This window comes from Anguilla anguilla, chromosome 13 (assembly GCF_013347855.1).
Source record: "Anguilla anguilla isolate fAngAng1 chromosome 13, fAngAng1.pri, whole genome shotgun sequence".
NCBI classification, from domain to species: Eukaryota; Metazoa; Chordata; class Actinopteri; order Anguilliformes; family Anguillidae; genus Anguilla; species Anguilla anguilla.
Genome location: NC_049213.1, coordinates 13,579,156 through 13,601,894, shown reverse-complemented (window position 1 = coordinate 13,601,894; position 22,739 = coordinate 13,579,156). Strand labels below are relative to the sequence as shown.

At 39.3% G+C, this 22,739-nt stretch overlaps 1 protein-coding gene across 1 annotated transcript in view; it reads left to right on the top strand.

The window, feature by feature from the left end:
* The first annotated feature begins 6,201 nt into the window (after positions 1-6,201).
* The window catches only part of LOC118211264 (homeobox protein Hox-C13a-like), a 31,620-nt gene continuing 15,082 nt past the window's right edge, over positions 6,202-22,739 (top strand). Inside the window, exons 1-2 of the transcript XR_004761983.1 lie at positions 6,202-6,569; positions 11,777-11,830. The gene's annotated coding sequence lies outside the window, so the exon portion shown is untranslated. The remainder of the gene's footprint in view (positions 6,570-11,776; positions 11,831-22,739) is intronic.

Below are 22,739 nucleotides of genomic sequence, written 5' to 3'. Positions count from 1 at the left end.
AGCCCTTCCTTGTCAAACAGCTGAATCAGACAAAAGACAACATGTCTGACAACGATGATGTTTTGTCATGTCAAACCACATTTAAAAAATTAATCCTTAGGTTATATTATCTCCCAGAAAGTGCCATACAGTAATCTATTCACATCTCATTGAATAGCCTCATGGAGGACACCATCCACATGGAAGAGGGTGACAAAAATAGAAGGTGAACACAAATTCAGTGAAGTTTCATGAAATACTATATGAATCACAAACGTAAACATTGATCTGCTATCTTCAATGGAAAATGAATTAACCAGTGACAGTCAACAAATGAGTAAATTTTGCCCAAGTTTAAAAATGACAAGTCTCTGAATTTCTCCATGCTATCTATCACAGCTGTGGTTGCAGTCAGGCTGACATTTCAACAGGCGTATTGTGGGCAGCAACTGCAGAACCAATAAACATGCATGATAAGTACTGCCAGTTCTTTTTCGGTATGAACCTCTTCAGTGACTTTATAGGAGTTGTAAATTAAATTTTAAAATGAGGGTTCTGTGCGCTTTCCATATAAATGGAAAATTGACAATAACCTTAAGAGAAAAGACAGAGGTTGGAAACGGCTGTACCTACCCAGTTAGCCAAAAAAAAAGGTTTGTAAAACTTTTTTTTAAGATTCTGGAAAGTTGTGAAAACAGTGTGTTCCTGTAATTTTGTCACGTCACAAACGTATCAAAACCACTATAACACATCAAGAAAAAACCTTTTAGACAGAAAACGTGCGTATTATCTGGACCTATTTGCAGCATAGCTGGAAGCGTGCGTTTTAGGAGTGGTTAAAAAGAAACGTTATTTGCCACAATCTTACAACACCTTACTGGAATGTTGTAAGAAAAAAAAAAAGCTGCAGTAACATTTTATGTTAGCTTGGTATTCTGGACCAAGTATATTTATCCATATATTGCATGGATTGCAGGTAATTTGTGGGCATATATCCACACTGTATATTATTGTGACATAGATAAAAATAGTACGAAAGCGAGCGAAAAAAAGATAATTTAATTACTCTGTGGGATAAATTGGGTAATTTATTGACTGAGAATCAGTTTGTTGGTTTATGGATATGATCTGAGCATCCTCAGTAACAAATAAGCACTTCCACATTGTGTCAAGACCCATTTTTCTCTTTTTGTGAGCTAGTACCCTGACATTTAGAAAATGGCAATCAAGTCTTCACATTTCCCCATATTCTACATCTCGTCTGACATCTAGCACAGTCAGTTAGCTCAGTCAAAACAAGCTACTGCTTTGGATTTGGACTGACGAAGCAGTATTATTTTCTGAGATACAGTGGCATGGTCATGCTTTTGTCCTGTAACTTTCTTTTAAAAAATATTTTTACCTGCTGATGAATTCTGATGAAAGGTGGACAAATGGTTTCAATGAAAAAGGGTTTCTGGTCAGAGAGGGCTGCTCCTCCTATTGGCTGCCATTAGGGCTTGCTGTTGTCCCCAAATGCCTGGGGGGTCTTCAGTGATACAGACAGAGGCTGACTCACCCACATGCATGCACACCTTAGGCTGATTAGCGTTAAGCCCCAGTTTGTCTAGTAGTCTACACCAGGCCCCTTATAAAGGTAAAAACCTGCTTTGCTTTGGGGGTAGAGGCCTTTGATTATGAGTTTCTGTGCGGAATGTTTTTGCTTTTTTCCCCTTCAGTCCTCTGGAAAGTTACTCTCTTTTTTGTTGTTTTTATTATGTTTTAGGTTTTCCTTGTTTTAACTAGCTCACCCCAGGAAAGAGAGAGAATAAAACAGCCATTGTCCAATTCAGCTTGTTCTTAGTATCCTCTTTAGCTCACACTCGCCACCCGGCTTGGAGGCCACGCCCATCGCCATGCCACAGGGTCTCAAGGTCAAAGGGTACGGTCCCAAAGGCTATTGAATTTTACTTGCATTTTTGGTCATTCTTTACAGGAGCATATACCGCCAGCACATTGCAGCCTGTAGTCTGTTTTTGTTATGTTGAATTAAAATAATTAGAATTTTCATATTAGCTGGAACTTCTACATTTAAACAAATAGATAAAATTAGCAGACAATCGAAGAAAAGCAGATTTTCTAGTCATTATGACTCCCTTGGTCATTCTGTTTACCACAAGATCAATGTCTAAGGCTGAAGCCAGAAGGGAAATATCTTTTTTAATACCCTTTTCTTTTTTCTTTTTTTTTTTTAACATCTCTTTACGTCACTGCAGGCACAGGCTCAACATCGCTCCACCAATCACAGAAAACACCACCCATCGCAGCAGATACGGGCAAGGACAGCTTATAGGCAAAAATAATGGCTTCCTTTGTGGCTTTTACAAGGGGGGGGCCCCTCGGGTTCTCACCACGAAATGGAGTCCGGCAACGTGGTCCTTCGGCTCTCCCGCTGCTTTCAGCTGTGGCTCCGTAGGAGACAATAACCGCCTGCCCTGCATAAAACAGCTGTTTCTCCTTGGCATGTCGTGTTAGCGAGCGCTCGTTTTTCATTGGCTGCTGGCAGCGCCTCGCAGCCCATGAAACCTGACGCTGAACAGGAATTGGTGAAAATGCCGAGCCTACTCTGCGCTCCCAGCTCATAAGGCATTCAAAACAGCAATTATCACCGGCTGTAGGACTCAAAGCACATTCTACGCGTTTTAAGGTGTTAGGGCAGCATTTGTCCAAGAGGAATATTAAACTCTCAATGTTAATTAAAAGCACTAAATTAGGGATAACATGATAGATGCAGAATAGGCATGTTTAAGCCATTCCTAGATGGAAAATGGCCCTGGAACCACTGAAAATACATGAATATACTTCCTTATTTTATTTTAAGCATTCAACCCCTTAAAGAATCCAGGCATTCCTCTGAATGTATATATGCCTGACTGTTGGAAAAAATGTTATTCAGCAAGGTTAAAAAAATCTCATATTGTTCAACAACATGCAAATGAGTGTTAAAAATAAAAGCATATTGTACCTTTTTTTCTTGAACTTGCAAAAGTATGCCTAACAAGTGAAATAAAGTTTAAACAAACACTCGTGTTTATTTGTGAGTCAAAGTTAAGGTCCGATATTGGCTCAGTCCGGACCATTGTCACTGAGACACGTACGGCCCGTCACCCTTGTCATACTTGCTTGTCTCCCCATGAAACTGGACCGTTTCACAAGCTACGCTACTCTCTTTTGGGAGCCTCGCATTGGGTGATGTTCTTCTCGTTGCTCCGTGGTTTTCGTCACCTTATAACGCACGCATGCTGTGTACACGCCGCGTTGTTGATGAAATGGGTGGATTTGCACCTCCCGGTCTCTGGCCAGGCCTCTCTTTACCCTGGCCCGGCCCAGGCCCAGGCCCGTGCGTTTGGAGGACTCGCTGGCCCTCTCTCTCGCGCGCGCGCGGGCAGGCCTTCAGCCGAAAGTTACTTTGTCGGCATCTCCAGTTACACACATCATTTAACCGCGGCTCTGGCACGCCTCGCTGGGCTTAATGTCCTCGGCTCCGGCTGCCGCAGCTCCCGGATTGACTCTGCCTTCTGCCGTGATCCCTGACCCCTCTCTTCCTGCACTTTGGCCGTAAAGTCCGGACAGCCCCGACAGGCAGTATAACGCCGTGGACCGTGGTCTCTCCCGTAGCATTTACGTCAAGATGTGACATTAGGCTTAAGGCCGATGATCACCCGAGTCATGCCTACAGTCACCCATGCCGAACGGAAGGTACGAGAGTTTGCTCAGCTCAGCATTATGAAATGTAGGGGACCGGAATTACTGCTGAAGACTCCTCCACGCTCTGACACTTGCAGTTAGCGCAGTAAGATTTTAAGGCGGTTCATGCAGGGACTCCCTGTCAGCAAGTTGATTTTCAGGTCTTCCTCTCCTGCTGAGTCCTGGGCTGGCTTCCACAGACCCCACACTGTCTCTCCTTGGTTGGTACAGGAGGTTGGTACTGTTTGATTTATAACGGCCTTTAACGTCCTTGTCAATTATTCCACATTTACCCCAGTGAGCAAACATCTCACTTATTATGAGTGGAATTTGAAATATCCCCTTTATCAAACATGTAGGGTAATGAAAAGATGCCTCAAGTCCTGCCCTTAAAAGTATTGTGGCATGCTAATGAGCATACAAGCAAATCTACCTGTCATTGATATAAATTATACACACAAATGTCCAAAAAACAAAAAGAAAGTCATGTGACCTAGAATTTAAGACAGCTAAAAACTAGTTACATTTTTAACTTCTGAACGTAAAGAAAAAAACATGCTCAGATCAAATGTAGTATCTACACTTACATTTTTTTCTGAATTGTTTTTTATCATTGAAAATAACAGATGCAAGAAGGAAAATATGACAGTAGTTTTCAAGTATCAAAGTAACTTTTACAGTAACAGCATTGTTACTTATGATTAAAGTAAATGCATTTAAACACCTTCAAAAAATGTATTTTGTGCCACAAAATTGCTGTGTAAACAAAAAATAGCAAATGACATGCCAATGGTTTCAACTGATAGTCCAAATGCTTTGCCCGCAACCTGGTAGAGGCATGATTTCCATTCTCTTCTGGACTTCACCTCCTGGCCCTTCCCACCCTCCACTATACCTTTTTACACTCTGTGGTCATGATCTGTGAGACTTAAACAGTCCCTTAAGTTGCAACAGGCCCAAATGCAGTTTGCGTCAAATCACCATGGACGACAGAGACCCCTGAAGCAGCAAGTACCGTGCAATGCAATGCAGCCTGGAGCCGGAAGCCTGGAAGCAGACGGGTCCGTGAGCAATTCCCCTCTGTCAGACTCCTACCTGCTGCAGGTTTTATGATGATGATTTATGCCTCTGTGCGGTGAGCCACTCGCCCAGTCAGTAAAGGGAACTTCATAGAGAGGAACTGCGACTGGTTGTCAACCTTGACTGGATCAACTCCAACAGATAAAGAGCTTGTCGGGCACATCCATCTGGGTCCCTGAGAGTGAATGAACCGATCTGAGACCGCTTTGGAGTTTGTACATTGAAATGAAGAAACCAAATGCACTTCTCTGGGCCTCAACAATCAGCTTAACAATTAATAGCACACTAAGTTATGAAGTTTTGTGGTCGTGTAGCCTGCTATACCACACACTAAACCAAGAATGCACTCATCCAACTTTCTGTGCAAATTATATTGTTATTCTTTATGGCTACCTTAAAGTAAAGCGAAGCAGGCTGCCAATGTCCAAAGTCCAAATTAAGAGGGAAGCAGATGTTCATTTAAAACAGGTTTGAAAAAAGAAAGAAAATGAGCGAGGGAAATTAGCAGTAATGACATATGGTATGCTGTACTCAAATAAAATAAAAATGGGAAAAAAATACATTTATAACTGTTTATCAGTTGTACACTCAGCTACTAAGGGAATTTTCATACGCTATTGAATGCCAAAAAGATAACCAAGGATCCCCCATCATATGTTAAAAATGGTTATAGGTTATATACTGCATGTTTTATTCTTTTTTTTTATTAAAAAAAAAGGTTTTTTAATTTGAAATATTTCCCAGAATCTAGCCTATATAATATAATATAGTCATTGCATATCTTGTCTGGCCAGGGACCCCTCTTAGTGCTTTTAAAGTCCTCTAAACATCCTGTTGAAAACTCAGGCATTATCAGATTACAAATAATAATAATAATAATATTTTATATGCACAATTAGACAACAGTAACTTTTCAGAAAATGACAGATTTATCTGCTAACAGATTTATCCTACAATATACTTGGTTAATGGTACTGGAAATAATACAGAAGTAATCAATTTAGATAATAACCTTTCAGTAATCCAAAAAACAGTATCGCTCATTTCAGTCATGTAATTTGTCTTTAGTACCGTTATTACATTTTTCAAGTCACAGCTGAAAGGAAGGCAAATGTGCGCTTTGAAATGAAGTTCACATCCACTATTTTAAACAATTCTATACCGTATTTTGCTTAACACTGATACAACAAGACATTTTTGATAAAAGCTAAATACGTTACAATGACACTGATATGAACAAACAGCCTAAAAATTACAAATAATAATAAATAAATAAAAATACATGTGTATAAGTATGTATATGTTCTTCCCTTCAGATGAGTTAGCCGCGCACCCGACAATAGCCTACAGGTGCGCGCACGTTCAAACGCGCTTTCTGCACCACTACCTTACGCCTTGCTGTGCGTAATCGGGGATGTTAGCCTACGTTCTGTTTATTCACAGACCTCTACATATACACTATTTAAACGCATTTCCGGAGTTTGTCCTTATTAGCTAAGCTTTAAAACTCGACAAAACCAAAAAGTGCTAGACCTACATAAAGCACAAATTGCCGCACTCAAGTTGTGGGCCTTCATATGAAAAATGTACTTTAGACAAACGCACATTTTTTTGAATCGCAAGCATGAAATTGACTGCTAAGAAGTATGTAGAAACTCCTGCTAACTTTCACTAAGTACGCTCTTTTAATAGTTAGTTATAGGCTATGAAAGTGGCAGGTTGGGCTACAATGGATGCGGATACAAAATACGCCAAGGGAATTTACCTGCACCCGTAAACTCCAGGTAAATTAAATTCCATTTGTTGATGGATTAATCACGGATTACATGTCGGGAAAATACTAAAAGAATCTAAGAGTTTGTGAGGGAACAAGCAACATCGTCGAAATTAATTCTAGGACAATACTCCTAGAATCTTAGTTTGGACATGTAGGCCAAGCTAAGATACAGATATAGGCCTAGTCTGTTTATACGAAGAGCTAGTTTGTGTTTTTGTGGAATTAGATTTCATGTTAAATTCCTCTCCCATGACCTCCTCTCATTAAGTTAGCTTAAGTTAGCAACTTTTTAAATGCGCAAGGAACACATTTTCAGTTAGTAAGGGAGCGGTTGCTGGAAAGTACTCACTTCAACCTACTCATTTACATCAATCGTGCAAAACAATTTCCACCAACATGTCTAGCCTACGTTCATTACAAATAAGTGGCTCACTGATAGCTAATAAATTTCATTACTTGAGGACGCACATGAACGAGTACGCTAGCCAATCATAAGCTAAATAATTCGTTGGGATTCTAAAATGGTTTGCGTTGCGTTGTTGACTCTTCTAACTGGTCTGTGGCTGGACTAACGTGGTAAAGTAAGCTGGTGGTCAAACTGGTGGACTAGCTGACTATATCGCTGGTCAGCTGGTCAAAATTATATAATGGTCTGGGGCTGTTTTTCATGGTTTGGGATAGGCTTCTTAGTTCCAGTGAAGGGACATTTTAATTCTACAGCATACAATGACGTTCTAGAGAATTGTGTGCTTCCAACTTTGTGGCAACAGTTTGGAGAAGGCCCTCTCCTATTTCAGCATAATAATGCCCCTGTGCACAAAGCAAGGTCAATAAATGGTTTGCCGAGTTTGGTGTGGAAGAACCTGACTGGCCTGCACAGGGCCCTGACCTCAACCCTTGGGATGAATTGGAACGCCTACTACGAGCCTGGCCTTAATGCTCAACATCAGTGCCCGACTTAACGCTCTTGTGGCTGAATGGAAGCGAATCCCTGCAGCCATGTTCCAAAATCTAGTGGAGAGCCTTCTCAGAAGAGTGGAGGCTGTTGTAGCAGCAAAAGGGAGGACCAACTCCATTTTAATGCCCATGGTTTTGGAATGAGATGTCCAACAAGTACGAGTGGGTGTGATTTTTGGGTGGCCAGATACTTTTGTCCATGGAGTGTATGTTTTGCTCACGGAATAGCTAGCAAGCCTGTTTCTCTTGAATTATGCTCCACATATTTCATTTTTCAGCATTAAACAAAAAAATTTGTTTTAAAAGCTAAGAATAATGTCTTGTGTCCCACATTGTGACCTAAGTGTGTTTTTGTTGTTTGAATGGGCAGAAGCATTCACACAAAAATATATTTCTAATGTACTTCCTCCTACTATCAGTTATTGCAAAGATACAGCAGGGAACAGCATTCTGTTCGCTTAAAGAAGTTGTTAAAGAAGTTGTAGACCAATTTTCAGTGGTCATACAATAGCAACGATATATCAATTAACAAGAAAAATTTCTATCTCTGACTTCTCACTGAACATGCCTACACTGGTAATGTGCCACTGGTATTGTTGGCTGTGGACGGATAGTGGCATGTTGTCATATTAGGGTTGCGCTCTATTGTTGGTAGTTGATATGGTCAGTTTGACTCTGCCATAGGCTAGCCAGAGTTTGCTCTGGATATATAGAAAACATCTGCTGTAGGAAATCAACTGGACCTTCATGTAATTTTAGCATCAGACACTGAACATAAAGCATGCTGAACTCCAACAATGCGCTAGGTGGATGCCAGCTGGCAAAAACCTGCTCGGCAACTACCAGCCATCCCCAATTAGAGCTGCACCTCCTGCTCTTCTCATTGGTCTGGCAGTGCAGTGGTAACTTGAGGAGCACAATTAGCACATCCAAATTGGAGATGAAAAAATTGTGAATAAGGTTTCTGCAAAAAAGCTTGTTTTGTGGGCCGTCTGGTTATGGTAGAGGACTCCACATGTATCAGAGGAGGCATGTGGTAGTCTACACCCTCCCCAGACTAACAGAAGGATAGCGCATCGACCAGGACCATGATACACACAGGGAATTGCTATAACGACTGAATTGGGGAGAAAATGGGAGAAAAATGGCAAAAAAAAAGCTTGTTTTATTTTTGATGAGGGCGATGCTTTTCTGAATCGGCATGGGGTGGACAAAGTGCAACTCCTTGCTTGCTTTCTTCATGTTCTGAGAAGACCTACTGCTAAGCCACGCAGGGAAAAAAGCAATTAGGAACTGTTTTTCCGTGTGTGTGATGGCAGTTTAGAAAATATTCTCAGATCAGGTCGATCAAACAAGTAATGGCACTGTGTCTGTAACCTTTTCAGGGCAGCCTTAAAGTTAATCTTTCATCCTCTCACTGAGTTCGTCTTGGAGAACTTTCATATGGAGTAAAGGTCTGGCTGAAGACATTTTTGTCCATTTCATCTGCCATTTCCTCAAAAATGTTGAGCATCAAAGCAGGAAAGGAGGTAGACTTTGATCACGTTTGACTCTTCCTCTCGTGCCCTATCTGAACCATGAGGGAGCCTTAGTGTAGCTCTTATTTACCTGTTCCCTGGATAATAAACCACAACTTTAATCTCTGCAGAACTCTAGATTTATGGATGAAGTGCAGTCAAAGAACGAAACGGCAGCACTTCAGGAACACATAAATTGACAGCAGGCGATAGGTGTGTGGAGAGACGTTTATAGTGTGTCGCATGGTAAATGTAAATGAAGTTTGCCTTCGCCACATTCCATATGCTAATGTTGGAGAACTTCCACCGGTGGCACTTTGCTTTTCTGTTTGAACAACTGCGGTCCTTTCTTAGATTAAGCGATTACCACTACCCTGAGGCTCATTTTTCTTATAATGAAGTAATTTGTGTTCGTAAAAGTAGCATCACAAAATCAGCACAATTGGTAGTTCTCTCAGATTCATAAACCCAGGGTCTGCACAGTTATTGAAATGGTGGTGTTTTGTTGAGGTGTTTTCTTTTTTTTTTTCTTTTTTGGTCATCTTAATGACGTGTGAAACAAGTGTGAATTGTACTCCCTGCCAGCTCTTGCTGAAGGACATCATTTATCGTTTGATACCCAGGACCAGTCTTGTAACTGCCTGTCTTTGTTCCTCCATGGATTTCTATCTTGCCAGAGTTTGAGTAATTAATGTTCCTTGACCCACTTTCAGAAAACCGTCATGCCGTTGTATCAGATTGTTGAGTGAACACGCTATGAGCCAGATCCCCTGCTGTGACCTAATGAACGAAAGATGAATTTAGAAAAGTAATAGACTAATCTCAAGGTGATTGGCGCCTACGATATTTCTGAGTGTTTCACCTGAAACCTTTCGGTGTGTAATGTCCACTGACTCAAAAAATGTGCAGTCTGTCTGATATCGAATATGAGAACAACCTAATAAATCTTTTGCTTTTCATAGCCTATATCCTCCAGATCCTGATCATCCTGTGTGAAATAAACCTGACGTTGGCATGACTTGGCACGTACCTGGGGGAAAAAAATGATTGCTTCAATTAACAATAACTCAAAAAAGTGTTTAAGATTTTTAAAGTGACATTTTACCTGAGTGTGTACCATAATGGAACAAATGAATTATGTAATTTTATGTCATTTTGAAGGTCACACAAAATTTCTCATTCTTTTGTTGGTTTTACACAGAATCATCCTTGTAGAACACCAGAGGTATTGGCACACCAAACTGCAGAAAATGGTTCATTCTCAGTTATTTCAGTTTTTTCTGGTACAAAATGATATTGGATCATATGAAGCTGGCACAGTTTTTACAGTCATAGCACATTGTTGGATTTAATTTTCAATTAGTATGAAAATAGCTAACACAATATACAGTAGGTGGCTTTTTGTTGGAGGGCTGTGTCGAAACAATGCCTGGTTCACAGCTTAGGTTGGCTGAGGGTGTGCTTTCCTGTCTAGTTAAATATGCATGTCTATGGACGCATCATATGCAGCTGAACGGGCAGACATGCGTGCGCCTGATCAACCAGTGGTGGGCACTAATCCCTGCTGACTGAACCCTTCCTAACCCTGGGCCACGCCACTACCAATTATGGGTTTCCCTGCAGGGCTACCGGCTAAAGTCGGCACTAGACCGTGGGGATGTCGATGGTCAGGTTTGGATTGTCAGTTGTTTCTGTAGTATTTTCCATTCCTTCTTGCTGGGCTTTTTTACCCCCATATCACCTATTGTTAATGTTAATCTCTAGCACCAGACAGCACTTTCTGACCAGACTACTTTCCTATATAGAGTGCAGAGGGATATAATACGGTGTGAAAAAGTGATCGTTTCACAGAAATGATGACAGCTCATTGACCAATCAGAATCAACTATCCAATGAAGCCGTCGTCTAGGAATATCAGTACACATACAGTGCTCGCCAGGTATTTTCTCTGCAACGTCTTGTTTAGTTTACTCAAACAATAGCCTCCGACAAAGCTTTTCTCTCTGTCCTTCTTTCGACCATGCAGAACCAGGCATTGCATGGAAAATGAGGTACTGAGGAAAATAAACAGACTGATTACTGAGAAGGTAAAGGTATATCACTCACTCTGCTGGCAGGGAGGACTGCGATGAGACTTTTCGTCCAGGAAACCAGAAATCTGCTGTTGTTATAGCCACGGTTGTGGGTTCCCATCATAAGAGGGACGGGCGTGGCACCGCCGCTGCACGTGCTTCACCTGCCTGCGCTCCTGTCGGGGCCACACAGCAGTGGTCCCGTTCTTGTGTCCTCTGTGCAGTGGGGTGACAGATAAACGCTAAAGCTCACGGAATGGCATGCAGCACAGGACTCATCACAGCCACACCATCACCGAATAGTGAACGAATGACGTGCACCCACCGGCAAGACTCGGCTCATTCAACAAGCAGAATGTTCTGATGCTCTCCGAAGTTTCGTCTGGTGAATAGGAAAGTTGCAGAATGGTTAGCTACGTTTGACTGCAGTCCTCAGGAGATGGGGGGGGGGGGTTGGTGGCGAGGAAACATTATAAAATATGCGTTATAAAATTGGCCACAGTATAAATGTCGTACACAATCACCCTCTCAGTTGCCACGCCTGCAAAATTCTTCAGCTGCCTGTTCGGTTATGTTCCATTTGCGTTTCTAGATGTTCACGTAATGTTTTGGTGCTCTAGAATGTACCCTTGCAGCTATGTAATTCTGGCAATTTGATTCTCCCTCAGGGTTCACCACAGTTCTCTTCCCAGACCCGGACTGCCAGCCGGTTCTGCGGACACGTGAGTCAGTTTTTCCCACAAACCCTAAACTAAATGCAGACTCTCATAAAAAGTGAAGGAAAAGAACATGCACAACAATACAAAATGAGCAAGAAACGTTAGCGCAAACAAACAAAGCTCTAGGCTGCAAGCTGCTACGGTCTGTTTTACCTAGGTATGAATATTAAATCCCTCCTCCACTCCTACCTGAAATTGGGCACAGACACTTTCTATTTTCCCCAATAATGGAAACCCCATTATCCTTCTAAAGAAAGCTGTACTTGTCTGCTAACATATTCACATGCTTTTTAAAAAATCTGTTGCCTCAACAAAGATTGCACTCTATGTAAATACACAGTAAAACGTCCTGTGTTAATTCCACTTATGATCTACACTAGACATGCACTATACCAATGCAGACATATGCAGTATTTGCAAATCTTTTATGCACAGTGCCATCAAAATGCATTTGCCTCCTGACTTCCTCTGTTACCGTATATTTTTCATGCATCATGGCTTCAGGTCTGTAGACAAAATAATATTAGATATAAAGGAAACTGAGTAAACACAAAACTCATTTTTTAAACTATTATTTCATTTATTTGACGAAAAAAGTTGATTGCAGCCACCCCTGCTGAATCTGAACCTCATTCATATTGAACCTTACCATCAAAGTGAAGTTGTCACCACAAAGTTTCTACAAGCACGCTATGCCACGATCAAAGGAAATACCAAGAGATGAGAAAAAAGTTGTTGAACTATATCAGTCTGGCAGGGGTTAAATAGCAATTTCTAAGGCTCCTGGACTGCACCGAACCACAGTGAGAGTTATTCCAAATGAAGAATACGGAAGAATACAGTGGTGATGCCAGCATGCCAAAATTTCTCCAGGGGTGCAGCGACAACCCATCCAGGAAGTCACAAAAGATCCCAGAAGAACATCCAAAGAACTACAGGCCTCTCCAGTCTCAGCTAAGGTCAGTGTTCATGACCCCACAGTTAGAATGTCCAGTCATCTCTCTGTGCGCTGCAGCTGAAGTGCAATTGGGTTATGCAACAACACAATGATCCAAACTACAAAAGCAAGTCCACATCTGAATGGCTGAAAAGAAACACAATTTACGTTTTGGAGTGGCTAAGTCAAAGTACTGACTTGAACCCAGTAGAGATTTAAAAAATTGTTTTCAGTTTCCTCAGGCTTCTTTTGTCTAATATTACATTTTGTCTAAAGATCTGAAGATCCGATTTACTTTGACAATTATGCAGTAATATAGGAAGTCAGGAAGGGGGCAAATACTTTTTCATGGCACTGTAACTTGCCTCAGTGATTGTTCATCTTGCTCTCTGAGATGTGGTCTGACAAACATTCAATTATTGGTACAGAAGTGATTATAGAATTTGATTGACAAATCAGAGTTTGCAAGTGGTTATTTACTTGGAAGTATATGCTGTGGTCATGGGGAGTAACTTGCCTTTTTGCAATTTTGACAAGATTTTGTTTTTACTATGTGTTTAAATGGTAGCATACATATTCATGGATCACAACTCAAATGTACTCTCACAGAAAAGCATACACACACACGCACACATTTCTAAATTCAGGTTTAGCAGACGTTTCTGCATTCAAGTGGCCAACCTAGGCAATTGGATATTTCTGAAGTGTTAGTATACTCAGTCTTCCAAGTGAATGAGCTACTGTTTGTTACTGTTTGCTGAATATGAAGACATTTAGGAAATCTTGGTATGGTAGACCAGTGATGAGGATTTTAGATGATATCACTGGTAGGAAAATGAAACCAGGAGCAAAATTGGGAAGTGAAAACCAGTAAGATTTTGGATATTTAAGTTCTGTTAACAGAATGCTGCTAGTCTATAAATTGCTTGGATGTCATACCTACCATCCCAATGAGGTCTGGACTGAATTCTTTATTCCAAATATAGTCAACTCTAATATAAAGTACAATCACAATAATATTGTATTGTTATACTAGAAAGAAAAATCAGTTGTGCAATAATTTACTGCAATTAAATTGTGCTGTCCATAGAAAATGGCAGTAAATGTGAAAAGATTTCTTAAACAGAAAAAAAAAAAAAACACCACGATGGCATGTGAAATTGAGTGTTAAAATTGTACTCCTGCGCATATTGTCAACCTCCAACCTCTCATCCAGACTTGGAGATTCACTAGCAGAGAAACAGACTTTTCAATGGAGGAGACATTACAGATACCAAGGAGGTTAATCCACGTGGGTGCAGCTCAGCCGCGCTGCTTTCAGGAGGAAGGCAGAATGCATTTGTTATATGTTCAATTTTTGTTTGTACCTTCACCCCAGTCTTGATGTGATTAATTTTACGTCAGGTCTTAATAGCTGTGTAGGCTTTATTCGTCACATGCTTGGGACTACTCTACTCTTGAAAGAAGGGTAAAGGGTTCTGTACCCTTACATTAACTTCCAGTGACCTTAAATATCCCTCAGCCCACTTTTAAATCATTAACAAGCCGTAACATAAATCTCAGTTATACTATTGGTGTGATGGACGGTTTTGTTTTTCCTGTTAAGATTAATGATTTTTCAGAAACTATGATTTAAACGAGATTAAGGGAGAGTTGCCATGAAGGTCATTTACTGTAATTATTTAGCTGAGCACTATGAAATTTTGCTTCAAACAGCTTTGACATGTCAGTAGTCATTAACCTTTTCAATTTCATTCATAACTTAATCGAGTCGGATACAATTAAATATGCAGGTCCAAGTACATACAGTCCGATGTTACATGCATTCCTCATAGTTTTGTTTTGTTTGGTTCTTAACACCCATGTAAGCTTTTACAAAGCAAGTAGCCTATTATAGACAAATCGAATGTGTGCTATTTATAAATGCCTCTGACCTGGTGGCTTTTTCTTTTCCATCTATCACTTGGAACATCCAAAAGATGAGGCTATGCCAATGCGGCAAGCAAATTAGCTGAGCACATTTAACATTGAACACTGAAGGAACTTAAAAAGTTGAACAAGTTCATGAGTAAAATGAATTTCTTTAATAAATATTAAACATCCTTTAAAAAAGCATAACGTTTCCCTCAAAAGGACATTACATGTAGATGGTTTTCAACACTATCTAGTGTCCCTAGTCTCCAAGTCTGAAGCCCTCTTCATGACCTCCCTGGGTACCAACCCTCTTGTTGTATGTAACATGTAACAGCAAAAAACATGTTGTTTGTTATAGCAACTTAGAAGCTGCATTACTGAACAGCCGTTATATTTATACAGACAGGGGCATCATGTTCCAATCCAATTCCCACTAGAAGACACTCTGAAAACCATACTAACTTTTCAAGGACAAATAACTTTTTAAATCATGTATGATTTTATTTATTGCAAATTAAAATGAAGCCTTATACCCTAAAATGAGGGGTGTGTCAGTATAAATGTAATGCATCATAGATGTAACACGGTACAAACCTTTTGTGCACTGCTGCAACAGTACCTATTTCAGGTTTGTATATGCGCAGTCCTCTACCGAATGCCTACAGTACGGAGATATTCGACAACATTCGTGGGAAATATTTCTAAAAACTGTTTTTGTGCGAGGTAAATAAAAATATGTTCCGGAGGTAATTTGCGCACATAAGGCATTATTTTTATTTACAGTAAATTAAATCATACATAATTTTAAGCAGGTATCTGTCCTTGAATAGTTAGCATGGTATTAGTTAATATTGAGTCCATTTTAGCGGGAATGGTTTGCTGGGTGGCCATTTATAATAAGCACACGCCAGATTGGCCTGTATAGTAGACAATTTACTTTGCAAAAGCTTTCCTCATCAATTTGGACGTTATCTCAACTCACTTCACAGTATGTTACTTGAAATTGCTTGTGCTTCAATGTTTAGGCACAGTCTTTTTTCATAAATAAAGTCCCATGCTTCATAATATGAGGATGTGTCTGGTCTCACATTACCATTGGAAATGTGTTTCCTGTATTAACATTAGTATGTGCAGAAAAAACGATCATACGCGAATTATAGGGCGTTTTCATTTACTGTCACTATTATTTCGCTCGCCTGTTACAATTATACCGACTTTTTCCTTAGCTCGCTCAAAAACATTTTTTTTAAATATTTCCCGCAAAGGTTTTCAGATTTCAGCCGATTTCAGGCCTACATTAAATTAGTGACCGTGTTGCAATTATCAAGCGTTACATTTATGACAACTGTTCCCTACTTCCATAAATGTATCCAACAGTATGTCTACCGTCCCTGCTTGGTTAAAGACATTACATTTCCAGCAGCTTGAAAATAATATTGACCTAAATTAGCTGATCCGAACGGAATACATTACGTTCTGAACTTTTTCTAATTTATTTGTCTTAGATTTTTTTTCCTTCATTTTGCATGTTGTAGTGCGCGTGGAGTCTGGTAGCCTACCGGCAACCCAAGCAACAGCATCTGTGTTTTAGTCTGCAGATATCTGGGACAGAGTAACATGGTGACTACGAAAGTTAGGTCATTTATTAGAATCTGAGATTTTCGTATCAACAGAGGGAAAGTGCAGGTCGCGACTGTAAAGCCTTTTAATGCACAAAACCCCTTATTTATGTGTTACTGATTCATGAGGAAACAACAATTCAAAGATAACCCTGGCGATAAAAGAAGTTTTCATATTCTTGCAACACTGTACGACTGTTTGATGTGATAGTTCACATGCCAGTTTCGTGTGTGTTTTAGATTGGCCCAGGCAGTTCTTGCGTGCAGTGACAATTTAGTTTCTGGAGACCTGTCGGCTTTACAATGGCTGGTATGGGGGGTATTTGGGGCGGGGTGAGGAGGGACTTGTTTTCTCAAAGAATAAAATACACGTCAAGTAACTCCAAAACGTCGTTATGTTTCCAGATGATGTAAGGCCCTACGAATGAACACATTAATTTATAACATATTTTGACAATTATAAGTTTTTACATCCTGCCGGCTCATCCTGCCGGATCTTTCCTTTCGAGCAGGTGTCTGAGGCTGCATCTGCCATAAGAAATGCTTCCTACCGCAAATAAGACAAAAAGATAAAGATTGTGTATATAATTGTTAGATTATGTATATTTTAGTTTCTGCCAACCTTCCTACAGTATTGGAGCGTCAAGGGGTTCGTGGCCTAAGGCATGAAAATTAATTTTAAGTGTGTGTGTGTGTGTATATATATATATATATATATATATATATATACATACATACTTGAAGTCCATTTGCTTGCTTTAGGCCACGAACCCCTTTATGCCCCTACACCGGCCGCTGTACAGCCGGCAGGTTGCCAGAAACTGAAATATCCTTCATCTCACAACTATCCTTTTACAGAGAATTGTCTGTTAATTTTCCTCAACACATTTTATTTTACAAGCCATTCATACTAGAAATGTGATACAAGTTCCACATTAATTCATGCGTTTCTGTGCTTTCTGCCATTTCAGTTATAGTTTTCATCTTATGTACAGTCAGTCATATTGGCCTCATGCAGGTTAGCGTATATGTCCTAATTTATTCTCTTTCAGTATTATTCAGTTATTCCACTTGGAGCTTTCGCACGGTTTATTCATTTCTATGTGAAGGGGTTGGGTGGCATTCCCAAACATATCGGCTTTTTAAAAAATTCATAATTCGCTCTTGCCGAAATAAGATGGAATTTACCGGTAGAAACTATTTGTTGTGCATACGGTAAGTGATTATGTTAAAACTCCCAATGTGGAACGATGGAAAAATGAAATAAACGCTGTGATTTTCAGTGAGTAGGCCTAAACTGCTAAATAAAATAACATTCACTGAATAAAATAATACACATGACGCTCACACACACAACAACGCTTGACAGGGCATACACTCTTCTCCGCGGGGAATAAGCTGTTCGTGTTATGCCACAGTGGTTAGCTTAGGGTGTGCGGTACAAGAAAAAAGTTTAGCCTACTAGTTCACCAACACAACATTGTGTGATATAATGGACTCACTGTGTTTGGTCCGTGTGAAGGTAAATTACTGACTCTGATCATAGGCTGCGTATGGTTGTTACCACATGATGTTCATTAATGTTGCTGTGTTCCGTTTTAAATTGCGTTGCATCACATCCGTACACCATGAAATAAAGGTGATCAGAGAAAATACACAAAGAGTTCAGGACTTAAAAAGTTTGTCGCCTGGAAGGCAAACTTGGTCAATATAATTTTCCAGTTTTCCTGAACCATGTGTCTTACAGTAGACTGGGCTATTGCGATTAACTGTAGCCTATTGCAAATTTAACCTCTGACTAACACGGTGTTTACTGTGAGCAATTGATTTGGTATCAAGTGGTAGCCGAGCCTCTATGCCAAAATAAAACACCAAAGTTAAGCAGGTACTACAGTCACTAAAGCAGTTTAGCCGAGAGATGTTTTCATCAAGAGAGTGAACTTACATTTCGAAAGGTCATAGGGTACCATCCAGACGTAATCTAAAACAAAAGTCTAAACGGCGCATGATCTTCTTGTTCAAACGTAGAAATTGTAGATTTTGGATTGAGAGTTGTAACTGGGGGAAAATCTTCGAAAAAAGAAAAAAAGTTTGAAAATAAAAACGTCCAGACCAGCTATAATGCTGATGTTAATTAAAAGGGATGGCGCCTATTGTTGTGGTGTCTGGACAGGGGCAATGGATGTCTCTTAACTTGAACTTGGACTTCCGACGCGACAGGTCTGTAACCCTGGAGACATTTTCAGTCTGCTAACCCTTAACCTGCTTGTGCATAAGTGTAATTGTGCTATATTGTGATACTGTTTTATTATTTAGTTTTAAAGTTTTCAAATAGTTAAATATTTGTCGGTATTAAAAAACATTTTCTTAGAAAACAATTCGATAAGAAGTATTTTATACACTCAGGAAATGTTAAATCCATCTCAACTACTGGTTTTGTAGTTCGGTGTTTACGCAACCGTTAGATTAGCGCACATTTAACACATATTCTATTTTTTTACAGGTTGTTCGGATTTTCATGTTAATTATTTTACTCAAATGCATCGGGCGCAGCTATGCAGATACAGATTTAGATAATTTTGTGTCACAGGAGTCATTAAGAACGTTGAGATTTATTTGGACTTATGCTTGCCGATATACGGTGATACAAATATTAAAACAGCTGACTCTTATATTTTTAGTTACAAAAAATTAAGTTGCCAAAAGTGGAAAAAAAATCAGACTTCAAACGGTGGTGACTTTCGATTGTGTTGGCGTTACTGACAAAGTAGATACAATACGTTGTCTATTGTACTAAAAAATGTAGTTTCCCCCCCCCCCCCTTTTGTTGAAAAAACCCCAAGCACAGATAATAACGACGTATATCGTCAAAACAATTCTGTATCTCCAGTTTCGCCAACCCAATGCATTTTATGTAAAGGCCTATTTGAGATGTACACGTTTTGGCACAATACAGACACATAACTAGTGATTTAATTTCCCCACAATCATAGCCTATGGCATAGAAGGCGAAGTACAGAAAACGTACGGTACTTTATTTTGTTTTTGTTTTTTACCACGGGATCCATGTGGAAAATACGTGGGAAATCGGTATGTGCTAAACATAAAGCATAGGTTCTTTAAAATATCATTGAGATACTGCATTAACTTATCTAAAATGGAAATAGACAGACTTCTGGGGCACATTACAATAAAACAAATGATATATAGAACGTACTACCTAATAATACTTGTGTCATAATACCAAAGGTTATTGCATGTGATGTATTTACAGAATTAAGGGTAATTTTTCATTCAGGACTTCAGTGTAGGCTACATATTTAGTTAGAATGTGTGGCCCCCTGTTTTTTCTGTTTGTTGAATATGTCTGAGTGGTGAGCGCTAATAATAATAATAATTGTAATAAAAGTAATTTTAAAAAATGAGGTGCGTCCAAATGTTGACCAAAGTTAGCAAATATCTGCAATCTGCTAATCATTTAATTGTCTCGACTACGTATTACAGCCACAGATTATAGGATAGCTGTACCATATTCCAATTTAACAAAGCTCATTTGGACCAATTATAATCAGAGTAGTTGTGTACGTCTTGAGCGCAATATTTTCCATTGTGCAACTGCTCTAACATTGGTCTTTTTGATTAAATTGTGACAACATGTACTCTTACATTATTAAATTTTGCCTATTTATTTTACTGCTGGCTATCTTGCTGTGTGTGGTAGATTTTTTGCTTCCCCTAAACGCGGTTTTATTTGTCAATACAGCATTAGGCTACACTGTTATTTTTTAAACTAGGGAGTTGTGATTGTATAACATTTGTCAGCATCTCTTGACCATGCTGTTTTGGTGTTTTAGTCGCAAGAACTATAACAACAAGCTTTTTTCCTCCACTCCATTTATGAGACGTCGCGTATTGGGCTAATTCAATATGCTGCTTCTGATGACCATATTTAGCGACATGAGAGTAGACTGTAGTTCCGAGTCATAGTCATAGTTTTTGCCAAAATTTCTACTGCCATTAATTATAATGGTAATGAGTTATCGGCTTGGTCATTTTCATAATTTGTTTCCCCGATTATGATCTTCGCCAGTAGTCTTATCTCACCTGTCCCTGTTTAGGCTATAACCGGTGGAGACACGCAAAAGCTGACGACATGAGGTTAATATGACGTAAGATCGGACCAACATCGTCATACCTAAACTTTCTCAAGAATGTTGAAAAGTTGATAGTAGTCATTCATCACGTTTGATTCAATTTTCAGTGTCCAATTCTATTAGCAATTACTCACAATTTTTTAAAGTGAATTCTGAGGTTTTTTCATTCCTGTGAGGATGCTGGTAGAAATATTTTTATTGGACACGTTCACTACTTTAATGCAGGCTTGGGTGTGGTCATTCGGCAGTGAAGTTGACCCAATGTGAGCTTATCCAAACGCATCCCTGTATTACCCTAGTTTGATTAGATACTGGAATCCAGTTAATGAACGCTGTTAAATGGTCATTTTCCTTACCGGTTCTTTATTCGTGAATGCTGTTATCAGCTCCCAGTCTGAAGAAAAGAAATCGTTAAATCTGTTGGTTACTTTTCTGGTAGTCTAATTTGATGCGTACATACCCACGGCATTAGAAGACACAGTCTACCTAACGTTTTATACATCTATTGAATAGATAAAACATTGTGTGTATGACCATTCACAGTTCCCTTAAAAGGACTTGGCTGAGAGGATCCCACGAGACTTCGCACTGCTGCGTTTTTGTTTGTGTTCACTGGTTTATTGGTCAGGGATTGCTTTTTCCATATCTGTGTGATGGAAATGGTCTTTTTCGTGCGGTCTTAACGGCAAAGCCCTCCTGCTAACATCCGTGGTCCCCCTCATCATTCGAGAGACGTTTCTGGCGAGTTTGCTTCCATGCTCTTTCAAATATAGCCTACAAGGTTTTCCTTGAACTTCATTTCTGCCAAGGTACGATGCAGCTGACTGTAGACAGTCAGCTTTACGTTTTCATTTAAAAATCAGGTTTAATAACATGTCTTTGGTGTTTATTGCAAATGGTAATCTGTGTAATTTTTCATCAATAGGCGTGTACATATTACTGTTGAAATTTCTAGAGTATTGTTATTGTTGTATTACAGTATGCAACTGTAGTGTGTATGGCAGATCACAATGAGATACTGCCATTCAAACAGTAAATACATTTTTGTGGTATCCCATTATGGTATATACATTTGCATATTATAGGAAATATAGTAACTCATGGAAAATCAGCAAATTGTTGCAACTTCTGAGTTTCTGTGTATTTCTAACAAATTATCAGTGGCTCTGTTCTCAGTATGCCACAGAAGTTGTAAACTTGGTCTATCTGAATAATGTAATGGCTTGCACTCTTCTAGGATGTGCTTTTGGGACTACAAAAATCCACATGTTTAGCAGAAAGGTTGAAAAACTGTACTCTACCACTCTACCACCATTACCAAGAGTACCATTTCTTGCACCAAACTGTTTCTTGCACCAAATGTTATTGTCGTAATGTACAAAATTGAACTATTACATTTATTGGTGAGAGTAGGCAACTTTAGTAGTAACAGCTGTTTCATTGCAAATCCTAAGACTTTTGACTTTAGTATTCACAACGGATGTATATTGACTCTTATTTCCTGAAACAAAGCGATTTACTAATTTTTCAGTTCTTTTACCAAAATTGTGAGAAATTTTCAGTGACTGGTGAACTTCAGTTTTTTATTTTTAATTATTTATTCATATATTTATTTATTTTTCAAGCTCTAACGCATCTCCAAGTTCAAGGACAAAGGACTGAGATTTAAGTGCAATAAACTGTATCCAAATCATTTTTAACAATGGCTGGAAGTGTTATTTCCTCTGGAAAAATAAGGCCAGAGACATGCAATAAGGTGTCTTATGTACAAAAAGCCTAACAGTTTGAAAGGGAACATGTTCTGTGCTTTCCAGGAGTGCAAACAAGACCGTGGGTATTTCTTTAAAGGCAGAGCTTATAATGCAAAAGGATCCTCCGGAATGGATCTGCAAACTGTAGATTTTGGTTGATGCTGAACATAAATTGAACGTCGCATTTGGGTATGGTACAGTGAACTGTGTGCTGCCTTTGCCAAAATTAATTTGTATTATGAAATTATGAGAAACAACCAGAATATTTACTGCATGCTATATGGACCGTATACCTTTTAGGATTTATTTTTGTTTATGTTATTAATACTTAAATAAGCCATTGTTTAAAGGAGACAAACAGAAGTCTTGGATTCTACTCAGATAAGGGATTTTCTGAGGGTACCTTATTTAGCATGATAAAAAAGAAAAGATATAGAAAATATATTATAGATATTCCATCATGGTAGATATAAAGTTCAGAAGATAAAACATGGTATAGTGTATAGTGGTGAATACCTTTCTAAGAAAACCTGCCGT